Source organism: Lissotriton helveticus, chromosome 7, assembly GCF_964261635.1.
Source record: "Lissotriton helveticus chromosome 7, aLisHel1.1, whole genome shotgun sequence".
In the NCBI taxonomy this organism is placed as follows: Eukaryota; Metazoa; Chordata; class Amphibia; order Caudata; family Salamandridae; genus Lissotriton; species Lissotriton helveticus.
In genome coordinates, this window is record NC_136068.1 from 157,244,101 (window position 1) to 157,256,734 (window position 12,634).

At 53.0% G+C, this 12,634-nt stretch overlaps 1 protein-coding gene across 1 annotated transcript in view; it reads left to right on the forward strand.

Annotated features, from left to right (window-relative positions):
* Positions 1 to 12,634, forward strand: part of LOC144768973 (piezo-type mechanosensitive ion channel component 2-like) — a 700,333-nt gene that overhangs the window by 421,813 nt on the left and 265,886 nt on the right. The gene's annotated exons all lie outside the window — the stretch shown is intronic.

Below are 12,634 nucleotides of genomic sequence, written 5' to 3' on the forward strand. Positions count from 1 at the left end.
TTGACACTAAGCAGTAAGGCTCATCTCAGGGCATTTGTGTGAAGTTTGCGTTCCACCCATTCAGTAACTCAGTGCACATCCATCCCAAAAATGACACTACACCTTACTTTTTTTTATAAAAGTAGAAAAAGCTTTATATTTTCTCTTGTTGTCAGTTACTTATTTCTTGGGCTCATTTGCTGTTTCAGTATCACATTTACAATGCAAATTAGGGAATACACTTCTTAATCTTGTAAACTTTTTCTCTCCTCCTTATCTAACTTATTACTGTACTTTTGACTTTACATTAGACATTCTCTGCAGTTGATTGGTTACCCTCTTTACTTTACACTCTGCGAACATTTAGGTATCATACACTTAGGTTGGCACCTTGGCACCCAAAGGGTGACACTCTCTCCCCTCGAGCAGGTGAATATTCCAGGATTTCCTAGGTCAGGAACAGTGCTTAACACAGCTTATGTATCACAGCCTAATGCACTTAAACAAGCAGGCCCAGAGCTTCTCTCCCCCCTCCCGCCTCTGAAAGGGAATGCAGGACTATAATACAATCCCCACTCTTGTCAGCCTCACAGCGGTTCAAGTCAACTTTACTGGGCAGTTGCCCCTTTAGTCTCACTGTTTCCTCTCTTTGTTGGTTCACTTAGCCCTCAGTCACAGTCTCCTCTCCTCGTGTCTCTCAATTACCCAAGTACTGGCAGGCTAAAAAGAACCACCCCTCCTCTGTGGCACACGGGTGTTCCCCAGTCAAATGTCAGCCCCCTTTTCCACCTTACTTGGGCTGGATGTCATTGCCACTGCAGCCGGAGCTTCCTTCGGGATTGGTGCCTCCCACATGGGCTGGGTCACTTACCCAGCAACCCCGCAACACGGGAGGATTTCCTGCTGTCACCGGAGACTCGGTGACACCATTCGCCTCCACTCTCTCCTCACGAGTGGTCACGCTTACACACAGGCGCGATGGGGCAGTGTCCCCGCTGGGCGCCGCCTCAACCGCTGCCTCCGACGCCGCCCACCACACTTCTTGGACAGCCGCGTTACCGCACAGGTGCAAAGGAGCAATGTCTCTGCCGGGCGCCGTCTCTTGCGTATTCTCCAGCGCCGCCTACCTCACTTCTTAGGCGGCCGCGCTGAGAACCAGGCGCGAAAGAGCAGTGTCTCCACTCGGCACCGCCTCCACACTCCTCACGATCACCGCGCCTCTGGGCATGCGCGAGGGAGCGGTGTCTCCCGCTTCAGTCGGCGCTATTCTCCACACCACTCTGGAGGGGGATGCAACTCCTCAGACCCACGCAGGGTCCCAGTTCCTCCTTCACTATTATGCCTCCCCAGTGCCCTTCGCGGATTCGTGCTTCGTTTCCCACGAGGCTGGTAAGTCAGTCTTTTGGAAGCCTTGAAAAAGGGGGGGGGATGATCAGGAGGGACCCGAGGGGGGCCAGCAGGAACTTAAAAGGCCACTTCCCTCAGGGGTCATGTACCACAACAGGGCTCAGTCAAAGGGGCTCAGGGGGGGACGTCCTCAAGAGAAGGTTGTCAGCCTTAAAGGAAACTAACCACTACTTGTGCGCCACCCTCCCCGGGCCACAGCCTCCCTCCTCAGGTTCTATGGTCATTACAAAATGGCCGGCCTCTCACCAGCCTTTATATAGGCTGACCTCATAAGGTCCAGAAAAGACCGGAAGGTTCTAGAAGGTTCCTATTGTGCCCTATGGGCCCAGTCCCAGTGTTGGTAGTTGTGGCAGTTAATAGCCACCATTTTGTGTGTCATGTAAATCCAGTCAGAAAGGCGCCTAGGCCTCTAAAGACTATGAGGGCAAAGAGCACCTAACCCCTGTCAACACCTCAAAAAGTCAGTGAACATGAAAAGATAAAGAAAGGTTTGAGGGGCAAAAAGGGGACAAAATAAATAATTAATTAGGAGGGACTACCCAAAGGCAGACAGGTCTAACACGCGTCCCCCCCAGCTGAAGGTGGGGAGAGCTACCCAACCCCTTGGGAGTCCTCATCACTAAGGCGGAAATACCTAGAGAGACCGTCTGCATTGGCGTGGTCCACTCCAGGCCGGTGTTCCACCCGGAAGTCCATTCCCTGTAGGGAGATGGACCATCTCAACAACTTGGGATTTTCCCCCTTCATTTGCATCAGCCAACGAAGGGGTCGGTGGTCAGTCTGAACCAGGAAGTGCGAGCCAAACAGGTATGGGCGCAACTTCTTCAGAGCCCACACCACCGCAAAAGCCTCCCGCTCAATTGCACTCCACCTCCGTTCCCGGGGAAGCAGTCTCCTGGACAAGAAGACTACAGGCTGATCCAGACCCTCTTCATTGAGTTGCGATAACACTGCCCCAATGCCATGTTCTGATGCGTCTGTCTGGACAATGAACTCCTTGGAGAAGTCTGGGGCCCTCAGGACCGGTGCTGCACACATTGCCTGCTTCAATTTCTCAAAGGCTTGCTGATAAGCCACAGTCCAGACTACCCGTCGAGGTTGTTTCTTAGAGGTGAGCTCTGTGAGGGGCGCTACAATAGTGCCATACCCCTTCACAAAGCGACGGTAGTAACCTATGAGGCCCAGGAAGGCTCGGACCTCAGTCTGTGTCTTGGGGGGTTCCCAGGCCATGATGGCCTCAATCTTTGCCTGGAGGGGCTGCACTGCTCCCCTACCCACCAAGTGGCCTAGGTACACAACCGACCCCTGCCCAATCTGACATTTACTGGCCTTGATTGCCAAGCCAGCCTGTTTCAGGGCCTGGAGAACAGCTTGCAAGTGACGCAAATGGTCCTCCCAACTGCTGCTGAAGACGGCAATGTCATCCAGGTAAGCAGCGGAGAAAGCCTCCATTCCAGAGAGGACCTGGTTCACCAGCCGCTGAAAAGTGGCAGGGGCGTTCTTGAGCCCAAAGGGCATCACGCAGAACTGGAAGTGTCCCTCAGGCGTGGAGAAAGCTGACCTTTCTTTTGCTCCATCTGTAAGGGAGATCTGCCAGTACCCAGAAGTAAGGTCAAAGGTACTCAGATATTGGGCAGCTCCCAGCCGGTCAATTAATTAATCCGCCCTAGGGATCGGATGGGCATCAGTCTTAGTCACTGAGTTCAGTCCCCGGTAATCCACACAGAACCTCAGTTCTGGAGTGGTGCCCGGTGGAGCAGCTTTTGGTACTAGCACCACCGGACTGGACCAGGGGCTACTGGAAGGTTCAATAACTCCTAGCTCCAGCATCTTGATGACCTCATCGTGGATACTGGCCTTCACCTTGTCTGACAGCCGGTAGGTCTTTGACTTCACTGGTGGGCTGTCTCCTGTGTCCACATCATGGGTACACAGGTGGGTCCTTCCCGGGACAAGGGAGAACAGCGAGGAGTACTGCTCCAGAACCTGGCGGCAGTCCTCCCGCTGCTCAGGAGTGAGGGATGGGGAGAGAATCACTCCCTCCACCGACCCATCCTTCTCTTGAGACGAAAACAAGTCAGGGAGAGGTTCGCTTTCCGTTTCCTCTCCTCCGTCAGTCACCATCATCAAGATGACCTCGGGCCTCTCATGGTGGGGTTTGAGGCGGTTAGCATGCAGCACCCGGAGGGGCTGTCGAGGGGTCTTTAGATCCACCAAGTAGGTGGCCTTACCCTTCTTCTCTAACACCTCAAAGGGGCCTGTCCAGCGATCCTGGAGAGCGCTCTCCAGGTTCCATCACCCACACTTTCTGGCCAGGCTCCAATTCCACCGGGTGAGCGTTGTGGTCGTACCACTCTTTCATTACTGCCTGGCTGGCTTCCAAGTTGTCAGAAGCTTGCTTCCACAACTTTGCCATTTGGCTCCGGAAAGCCAGCATGTAGCTCACCACATCCTGAGGAGGTTTCCTGGGAGATTTTTCCCATCCATCCTTCACCAGGCTGAGAGGTCCATGTACAGGGTGCCCATACAGTAGCTCAAAGGGGCTGAAGCCCACTCCCTTCTGCGGCACTTCCCTGTAGGAGAATAGCAAACAGGGTAGGAGGACATCCCATTTCCTCCGCAGGCTCTCAGGCAGACTTCTTATCATGCCTTTCAAGGTCTTGTTGAACCTTTCCACGAGGCCCTTGGCCTGTGGATGATAAGGAGTGGTGAACCGATAGGTCACCCCACACTCCTTCCACATTGCCCGCATGTATGCTGACAGGAAGTTGGTCCCCCTGTCTGACACAACTTCCTTGGGGAAACCCACTCGGGTAAAGATCCCCATTAGGGCCCTAGCCACCACAGGTGCAGTGACAGTCCTCAGAGGAATTGCCTCTGGGTACCGTGTGGCATGATCCACCAGTACCAGGATAAACCTGTGACCAGCCGTAGTTGGTGGATTCAATGGCCCCACAATGTCGATGCCCACCCTTTCAAAGGGGGTGCTAACGACGGGAAGTGGTTCCAGGGGAGCTTTCAGCTTCACCCCTGTTTTCCCACTAGCTTGGCAGGATACACATGTCCGGCAGTATGTGTCAGACGCCACTTTCATCCGAGGCCAGTAAAAGTGGGGGACAAGCTGGGCAAAGGTCTTGTCCTGTCCTAAGTGTCCTGCCAAGGGAATTTCATGAGCCAATTCTAAAAGAAAGGCTCGGTACCGTTGAGGGACTACCAGGGCCCGTGATGAACCGGGCAAAGGTACCTTTGGTTCACTGTAGAGGAGTCCTTCCTCCCAGTAAATATGGTAGTTCCCTGCAACGTTCCCTGCTGCCTGGGCTTTGGCCTGTTGCCTCAGTCCCTCAAGGGTAGGGCACTCCTTCTGGCCCTTACAAAACTCCTCCCTGGTAGGCCCTCTTTCCACATGCCACTCAGCAGGGATAGGCAAGTCCTCCAGGGAGACTACTTCCCCCTCCATGGACTCCTGGTCCACCACCGCAGGTGGCCGATCTGTCTCATGGGGCAGGGAAGCCGAAGCAGGCTTCTCCTGTCTCCGGATCTTTCCCTTTTTGGCAGCGGGCTGGGCCATTGTTCCAGGCTCCAGCCCAGGCGAACTCCCTCTCTGGGTAGTCGCAGACCTTGTGTTTGCACAGGCCCAGTCAGGTGTACCCAGCATCTCTGAATGAGTCCGGTATTCCACCTCCTTCCACGCATTGTGCTCCATGTCATTCACCAACAGACAATCCACTGGCACGGCAGGGCTTACGGCAACTCGAAGTGAACCTGCAACCCCTTCCCACTCAAATGGAACCTCGGCCACAGGGTAGTGGCCCAATCTGCCGTCAGCCATCGCGGCGGGGTGGAGTACATGTGGAATCACCTGCTCTGGAGACACCAGTTGACTCCTTACCATAGTCATACTGGCTCCTGTGTCTCTCAGAGCCTCCCCTCTCTGGCCATTGATGGTGACCCATTGCCCATACTTTACAGTATTTGAGGGCTCCTGGATCTTAGGAACCATCTCCCGATCTCCCAGGGACACTAAGGTGACACCCGCCCACTCACCCCCCTTATCTAAGGGCAACTCCTCCCCGAGCACTACACTAGCTACTCCTGGGGCTTTTCCTCCAGTGGGAGGGGGTGGTCTCTTTGGGCACTTGGCATCTCCCTTATAATGTCCAACACCACCACACTCAAAGCAGTGGACAACCCTTGGCTGCTGGCTTTGGCCAGGATGAGGGTTCCGGGGTGGGTTAACCTTAGGGGGGAATCCTGTTCCTTTTCCCTGGAAACTATTTTGGGGACCTTTTGAGAACTCCCGCTTTTTATCTCCCCCCTCCTTCTTCTGGGGGGCGCCCTGTCCGGCCCTTTGGGAATCCCCTCCAGTCCCCTTCGACGACACCCGGGTACTTGCCCAGATGTCCGCCTCCTCTGCAAGCTTCCGGGGGTTGGTCAGCTTGCTGTCCACCAGGTGTTGACGCAGCTTAGGAAAACATTTCTCAAGTAGGTGCTCTTTGAGGAAAAGGTCATATAACCCCTCATAGTCCTTCACCTCGCTGCCTTGTATCCAGCCCTCTAGTGCCTTCCTAGCATAGTCCAGGAAATCCACCCAGTTTTGGGTGCTTAATTTGTGGCTCCCCCTGAACTTTTGGCGATACTTCTCCGGGGTTAGCCCAAACTTTTTAATTAACGCTACCTTCATGGTGGGGTAGTGGGTCTGCTCCTCCTGGTTCAGGGCTAACAAGGTGTCCCGTCCAGTAGGTGGCATGTACTTGTATAACCCACCCCCCCAGTGTTTCTCCTGGATCCCATGGGCTCTTAGGGAGACCTCATAAGCAGCCAGCCACTTGGCGATGTCATCCCCTGGGCTGTAGCTGGCAACTATGTCCTTCGGTAAATAGGGTCTGGGTTCCCTGGTCAACTCCCTTGGTTCGCTGCCACCATTCTGAGAATTGGAAGTCCCTACTTGCAGGGCCTTAAAGTCTAATTCTCTGAGGCTCAACTCATGAGCCAACCTACTCTCCTCTCTTGCCTTCTCCAATTTCGCTAACTCCCATCTTAACTGTCTCTCCTCCCTCCTATCTGCTAGTTCGGCTTCAGTCAAGCTTCTCGCGGAGACACTGCTGCCCTCTCTTGAGAGTGTTCTGGGACCTGTTAGCAAGTTTCCCCCCTCAGATTGGTACAACCCATCTACGCCGATGACAGTATCCCTGTCTGTCTCCTCCTCCTCCTTCTTCCCATCTGGGTGAGCTGCCACCCATGCCCTCAAGCTGGTTTGAAGCTCCCCCTTCTTAGCACCACGCTTGAAGAACACTCCCATGTTTTGACAAAACTCTCGGAGCTGAGCCATAGTATAGGTCTCTAACTCTTCCAAAGCAAATTCCATCTTGCCAATGAGAGTCCGGGACAGCCTCTTTGAAGGAATTGGTTTTAAAGGAAAACTGGAAGCTACCTCCACCCACCACCAGGAGTAAATTTGGAAAAACAAAAAGATATAATTGGGGAGTCCACCAGGAGAAAACTCCAGGTGTAGGTCCATGGATTACACTTAGTTACTAAAAGAGTGGACGCAAACACAGTCTCGATCCCACCGCTAGACACCAAACATGTTGGACCTGGGGTCACCAAGTCACCTAGGGTAGCTTGACACTAAGCAGTAAGGCTCATCTCAGGGCATTTGTGTGAAGTTTGCGTTCCACCCATTCAGTAACTCACTTCTTAATCTTGTAAACTTTTTCTCTCCTCCTTATCTAACTTATTACTGTACTTTTGACTTTACATTAGACATTCTCTGCAGTTTATTGGTTACCCTCTTTACTTTACACTCTGCGAACATTTAGGTATCATACACTTAGTTTGGCACCTTGGCACCCAAAGGGTGACACTCTCTCCCCTCGAGCAGGTGAATATTCCAGGATTTCCTAGGTCAGGAACAGTGCTTAACACAGCTTATGTATCACAGCCTAATGCACTTAAACAAGCAGGCCCAGAGCTTCTCTCTCCCCCTCCCGCCTCTGAAAGGGAATGCAGGACAATAATACAATCCCCACTCTTGTCAGCCTCACAGGGGTTCAAGTAAACTTTACTGGGCAGTTGCCCCCTTTAGTCTCACTGTTTCCTCTCTTTGTTGGTTCACTTAGCCCTCAGTCACAGTATCCTCTCCTCGTGTCTCTCAATTACCCAAGTACTGGCAGGCTAAAAAGAACCACCCCTCCTCTGTGGCACACGGGTGTTCCCCAGTCAAATGTCAGCCCCCTTTACCACCTTACTTGGGCTGGATGTCCTTGCCACTGCAGCCGGAGCTTCCTTCGGGATTGGTGCCTCCCACATGGGCTGGGTCACTTACCCAGCAACCCCGCAACACGGGAGGATTTCCTGCTGTCACCGGAGACTCGGTGACACCATTCGCCTCCACTCTCTCCTCACGAGTGGTCACGCTTACACACAGGCGGGATGGGGCAGTGTCCCCGCTGGGCGCCGCCTCAACCGCTGCCTCCGGCGCCGCCCACCACACTTCTTGGGCAGCCGCGTTACCGCACAGGTGCAAAGGAGCAATGTCTCCGCCGGGCGCCGTCTCTTGCGTATTCTCCAGCGCCGCCTACCTCACTTCTTAGGCGGCCGCGCTGAGACCCAGGCGCGAAGGAGCAGTGTCTCCACTCGGCACTGCCTCCACACTCCTCACGATCACCGCGCCTCTGGGGATGTGCGAGGGAGCGGTGTCTCCCGCTTCAGTCGGCGCTATTCTCCACACCACTCTGGAGGGTGATGCACCTCCTCAGACCCACGCAGGGTCCCAGTGCCTCCTTCACTATTATGCCTCCCCAGTGCCCTTCGTGGATTCGCGCTTCGCTTCCCACGAGGCTGGTAAGTCAGTCTTTTGGAAGCCTTGAAAAAGGGGGGGGAATGATCAGGAGGAACCTGAGGGGGGCCAGCAGGAACTTAAAAGGCCACTTCCCTCAGGGGTCATGTACCACACCAGGGCTCAGTCAAAGGGGCTCAGGGGGGGACGTCCTCAAGAGAAGGTTGTCAGCCCTAAAGGAAACTAACCACTACTTGTGCGCCACCCTCCCCGGGCCACAGCCTCACTCCTCAGGTTCTATGGTCATTACAAAATGGCCGGCCTCTCACCAGCCTTTATATAGGCTGACCTCATAAGGTCCAGAAGAGACCGGAAGGTTCTAGAAGGTTCCTATTGTGCCCTATGGGCCCAGTCCCAGTGTTGGCAGTTGTGGCAGTTAATAGCCACCATTTTGTGCGTCATGTAAATCCAGTCAGAAAGGCGCCTAGGCCTCTAAAGACTATGAGGGCAAAGAGCACCTAACCCCTGTCAACACCTCAAAAAGTCAGTGAACATGAAAAGATAAAGAAAGGTTTGAGGGGCAAAAAGGGGACAAAATAAATAATTAATTAGGAGGGACTACCCAAAGGCAGACAGGTCTAACAACTTTATAAATAGGATTATTAATCCATAGCTATAATTCTAAAACATAACACTTGAAGATCATATTGTTTCAACAGAAAGGTAAAAAGAACAAGTAAATGGTCAGAATCAATTTCTACAAGGTCAGTTGTATTGATCCTTTGCTTTAAAAATACAGTTACTGTTAGGAAGAATTACTATAGTTATCGCCGTGATAGTGAGAATACATTGTAGCACATCAGCATAATATGTTCAATCCAGTGTAATTGTTAAATCCATTAGCACAAGTAAAAAATACCAACACTGGACAAAAACTTTTCGATTGTTTTGAAACACTGCGACAATACCTAAACCCCAATTATGAGTCGGAAGGAATTAGGGGTGGAAATTCCTGACAGCTGGAATATCCATTATCCGTTGTCTCTGTACATAATTCATCCTATTAAATAATGGGTAATGGGGGATATCTGTGGAGACCGGGAGAGTGCCACAAAGAACCTGTGTAAGGAGGGGATGATGGGTGAGGGAAGGGAAGGCTGTGCCTCGGCAGAGGGTTGGGCAAAGTTTTGAATGTTCCCACACCCAGAAAATCTGGGTGCAGGAATACTGGCGCATTTATAATTTTGCGTGGATTTCCCTTCCATACCCCTTGTAATCAGGGCTATCAAACACTCCAGTATTAAGTAACAGATGTTGTTGGGACTCACTGATAATTGGGTAGGACAGGTAGGTGTAGAGTTGTTATGGCACCAATATACATTGGGGGTCAGGCCAGGCCCTGTGGCATACCCACCCGGAAGCAGACAGCCATCCTCATGCAGCACACCGCCTTTTGTCACACACTGCGTCAGGTTGGCCTCAGGCAGCCCACCCAATGGCACGCACAGCCTTTGCTCGTGTGTGTCATGGGCTTAACCGCAGGGCCTGTGTTGCAGCCAGGCCATGCTTCCAACTTCCCGCATGCTGGCCCACGCTGCGTACAGCCATTGGCCGTGTGCAGGGAGCTGGTCGGCTTGGCCTGCCGCCAGGTCCTGTGGCAAAACCCCCAGCCGGCTGGCAACCCCACATTGCGCACAGCCTTTAGTGTGTGCAGCGTAGGATTGGCCTTCAAGCCCCGGAGACCTCATCCCTCAGGCTTAAACATAATTTAAAAAATTGGAGGAGGGCATGCAGACCCCTCCCCAAGCCTTAGGCCCTAGGGAATACATCACTGGGACCCAAGACAATGAACAATAGGAGAGGGACTGCACAGGCCCACTCCCCAAGCCTTCTTGGGCCCCAGCAACCCCATGCCCTGAGGCCAAAATCTAAGGAGGGGTGTGCAGCCCCCTCTCCAATCCTTATTAGGCACCCAGGATTCCATCCCTTGGGTTAAATGTAGTACAAAAGGGGAAAGGGCTTTGTTTTGCCCCACCCCCCGTCCCAGAGCCGTCATAGGTCCGGAGATCCCATACCCCGGGCCATTTATTGTTATGCTAATAAAAAAAAGTTTTTAAAAAAAAGAAGACGGGTGGCTGCACAGTTTGCCTCCCCGAGCCTTATTAGGCCCCCGGGACCCCATCTCTTTGGGCCAAATTTGTATTAGAAAGGTGGAGGGCACGCTGAGCCTAATTTGACCCTGGGAAACTCATCCCACGGGGGCAAAATATACAATGGGAGGGTGGCCGCACGTCTCCCCTCCCCCCCCCTTATAGGCCTCAGGGATCCTTCCTCCCTGGGCCATGCCTTATTTAGAAGGGGAGGGGGCTGCGTGGCCCCCCTCCCCAAGCCTTATTAGGCCCTGGGGACCCCATCCCCCGGAGCTAAATTTAATAAAAGGGAGAGGGGCTTGCGGACCCCCTCCCTAAGCCTTATTAAGCCGCAGGGTCCCCATTCCCATGGGCGAGTAATTAATATAGAGAGAGGGGTGTGAGGTTCCTCTCCCTGAGCCTAATTAGGCCCCGGGGACCCTATCTCCTGGGACTGAAATATAAGTAAAAGGGGAGGGTGCTGTGCGTCTCCCCACCCCGAGCCTATATAGGCCCAGGTGACCACATCCCCTGGGGCTGTGCTTTTTTTAAGAGGGAGGGGGCTGCTTGGCCCACCTTCCCGAGCCTTATTAGGCACTGGGGATCCCCAACTCCCATGGCATGCCTTTGATATTGGTGGTGCCCACCTGGGGCACCCGCCATGCACACGTTGGGGGCAATGGAGCGAGCCCCAGGGCCACCACGGCCGCAGCCTGCTGCTGAAGCCGGCTTTGCTTCCACTGTTTATGCTGCTAACTGTAGACAGGAGCAATCTGATTTTCTGTTGTGGGCAGTAAAACAGAACACAAGTCTGCACCCAGCTGGCGCAGACATTTTTTAAGGTCCCACCCACTGGGGGCAGTCTTTGTGTGTTCTTCTGTTTGGCAGGAGATTGAAAGCTGTTAACGCCAGATGGGAGAAAACACAAGTTTCCCTGCCAACATCGGTGTGGGCAGGGAAACCGCTGCGTCCCGAGGGTGGGCTCCTTGAGATGCAGCAAGTTAGCCGGACCCAGGGGATGGTTCCCCTGGACCATTTAAGGCTCAGGGAGGGGGGCCACATGGCCCCTTTCCTCTTTTTAAAAAGTTGTGGTCTGTCACGCCTTCCAGTCTTCCGTATAGACCGCGCTGCATTCCTGCACGCATGCGCAAGGGAACGAGTCGGAAATAAAGGCCTGACCTCCCCGCACTACCTGGCTTCGCATTCTAGTGTTTGTCGTTCCTAGTGAGCACGTCACTTCCGGTCGAGCCGCATCTGTTGTTTGATTCCTTTCCGCAAGTGGATTCCGCTCTCTCTGGCCTCCATTCCTGATTCGGCATAGCCGGCCACCGTTTGTTCGGTCCTCGGCTATTTACCAGTTCCCTGTTTTGCTCCCTGATTGCACCGCCCAGTAATTACTTTGAGTCCGAGGCGGCCCCCTTGTTCCTGTGCCTTTATCTCGAAGCTGTCCCACAGTGGAGAGCTGTCAGGCTCCTGTGTTGGATATCCGTCTTCCCGACCTTCGTGGGGACTCTCGGCAGGGGTATTCGTGGTTCCGCCCGTCGGCCGGACACTTAGTAGTACCGCCGGCCGGCCGGACTTGTGGAGCGCCTGCCTGGGTACCCCCTGAGGGATTGTGGGAGATGTAGTCCGCCAGGTTCTTTTCTTTTGTTGTTTTCTTTTCTTTTCTTTTGGACTCACTGGTACTATTTGAGAAGACTGGCAACCGTTACAGTACTTGGGCAAGAAGACCGGGTAAGGCGCTATTCAGCGCCACATTTAATATTACAACACCATAGCAGTGTAGTATGTTGTGACATTGAATATGTTGCCTTTTGCAGATGAGATTTAAATAATTCGTATTGCCTCTGGTCAGGACAGTCAGTGTTCTTACTGTTGGATTCCCTTGGTAAGAGAAACGCACAATACAATTCTTGTGTACTCTCTACTGTACCCAGTAGCTAATTGCTCATACTTGTTATAGATAGGTGATCTTCTTGTATCCTGTTGCTGAATTAGAAGAGCCACACAAATCACGTTCGCTAAGTACATATTAGCTATCACTGACACGTAGTTAAGAATCTGTGCACGGCTTCATATTGTCATATCTGAATGTGGTTACTGTGCATTTAACATACCCATTCCTTTTTAGAGCCTGTCTTCACCTTGAGGGATACCAGCCAGAGGAGTCCTGTGTTTTCCCTTCCTTTCCTTGTTTTGTTCCCTCCTTTCCCTCCATACCACCATTGCGTTCTAGTGCTTGATAGATGCAATAGGTGTAGGGGGGAAGGGCTGGGCTTGTCGACGCTTCCTGGCACTCCTGTGGAGAAGACGCTTGGACCCTTACATGGTCCTGCAGGAT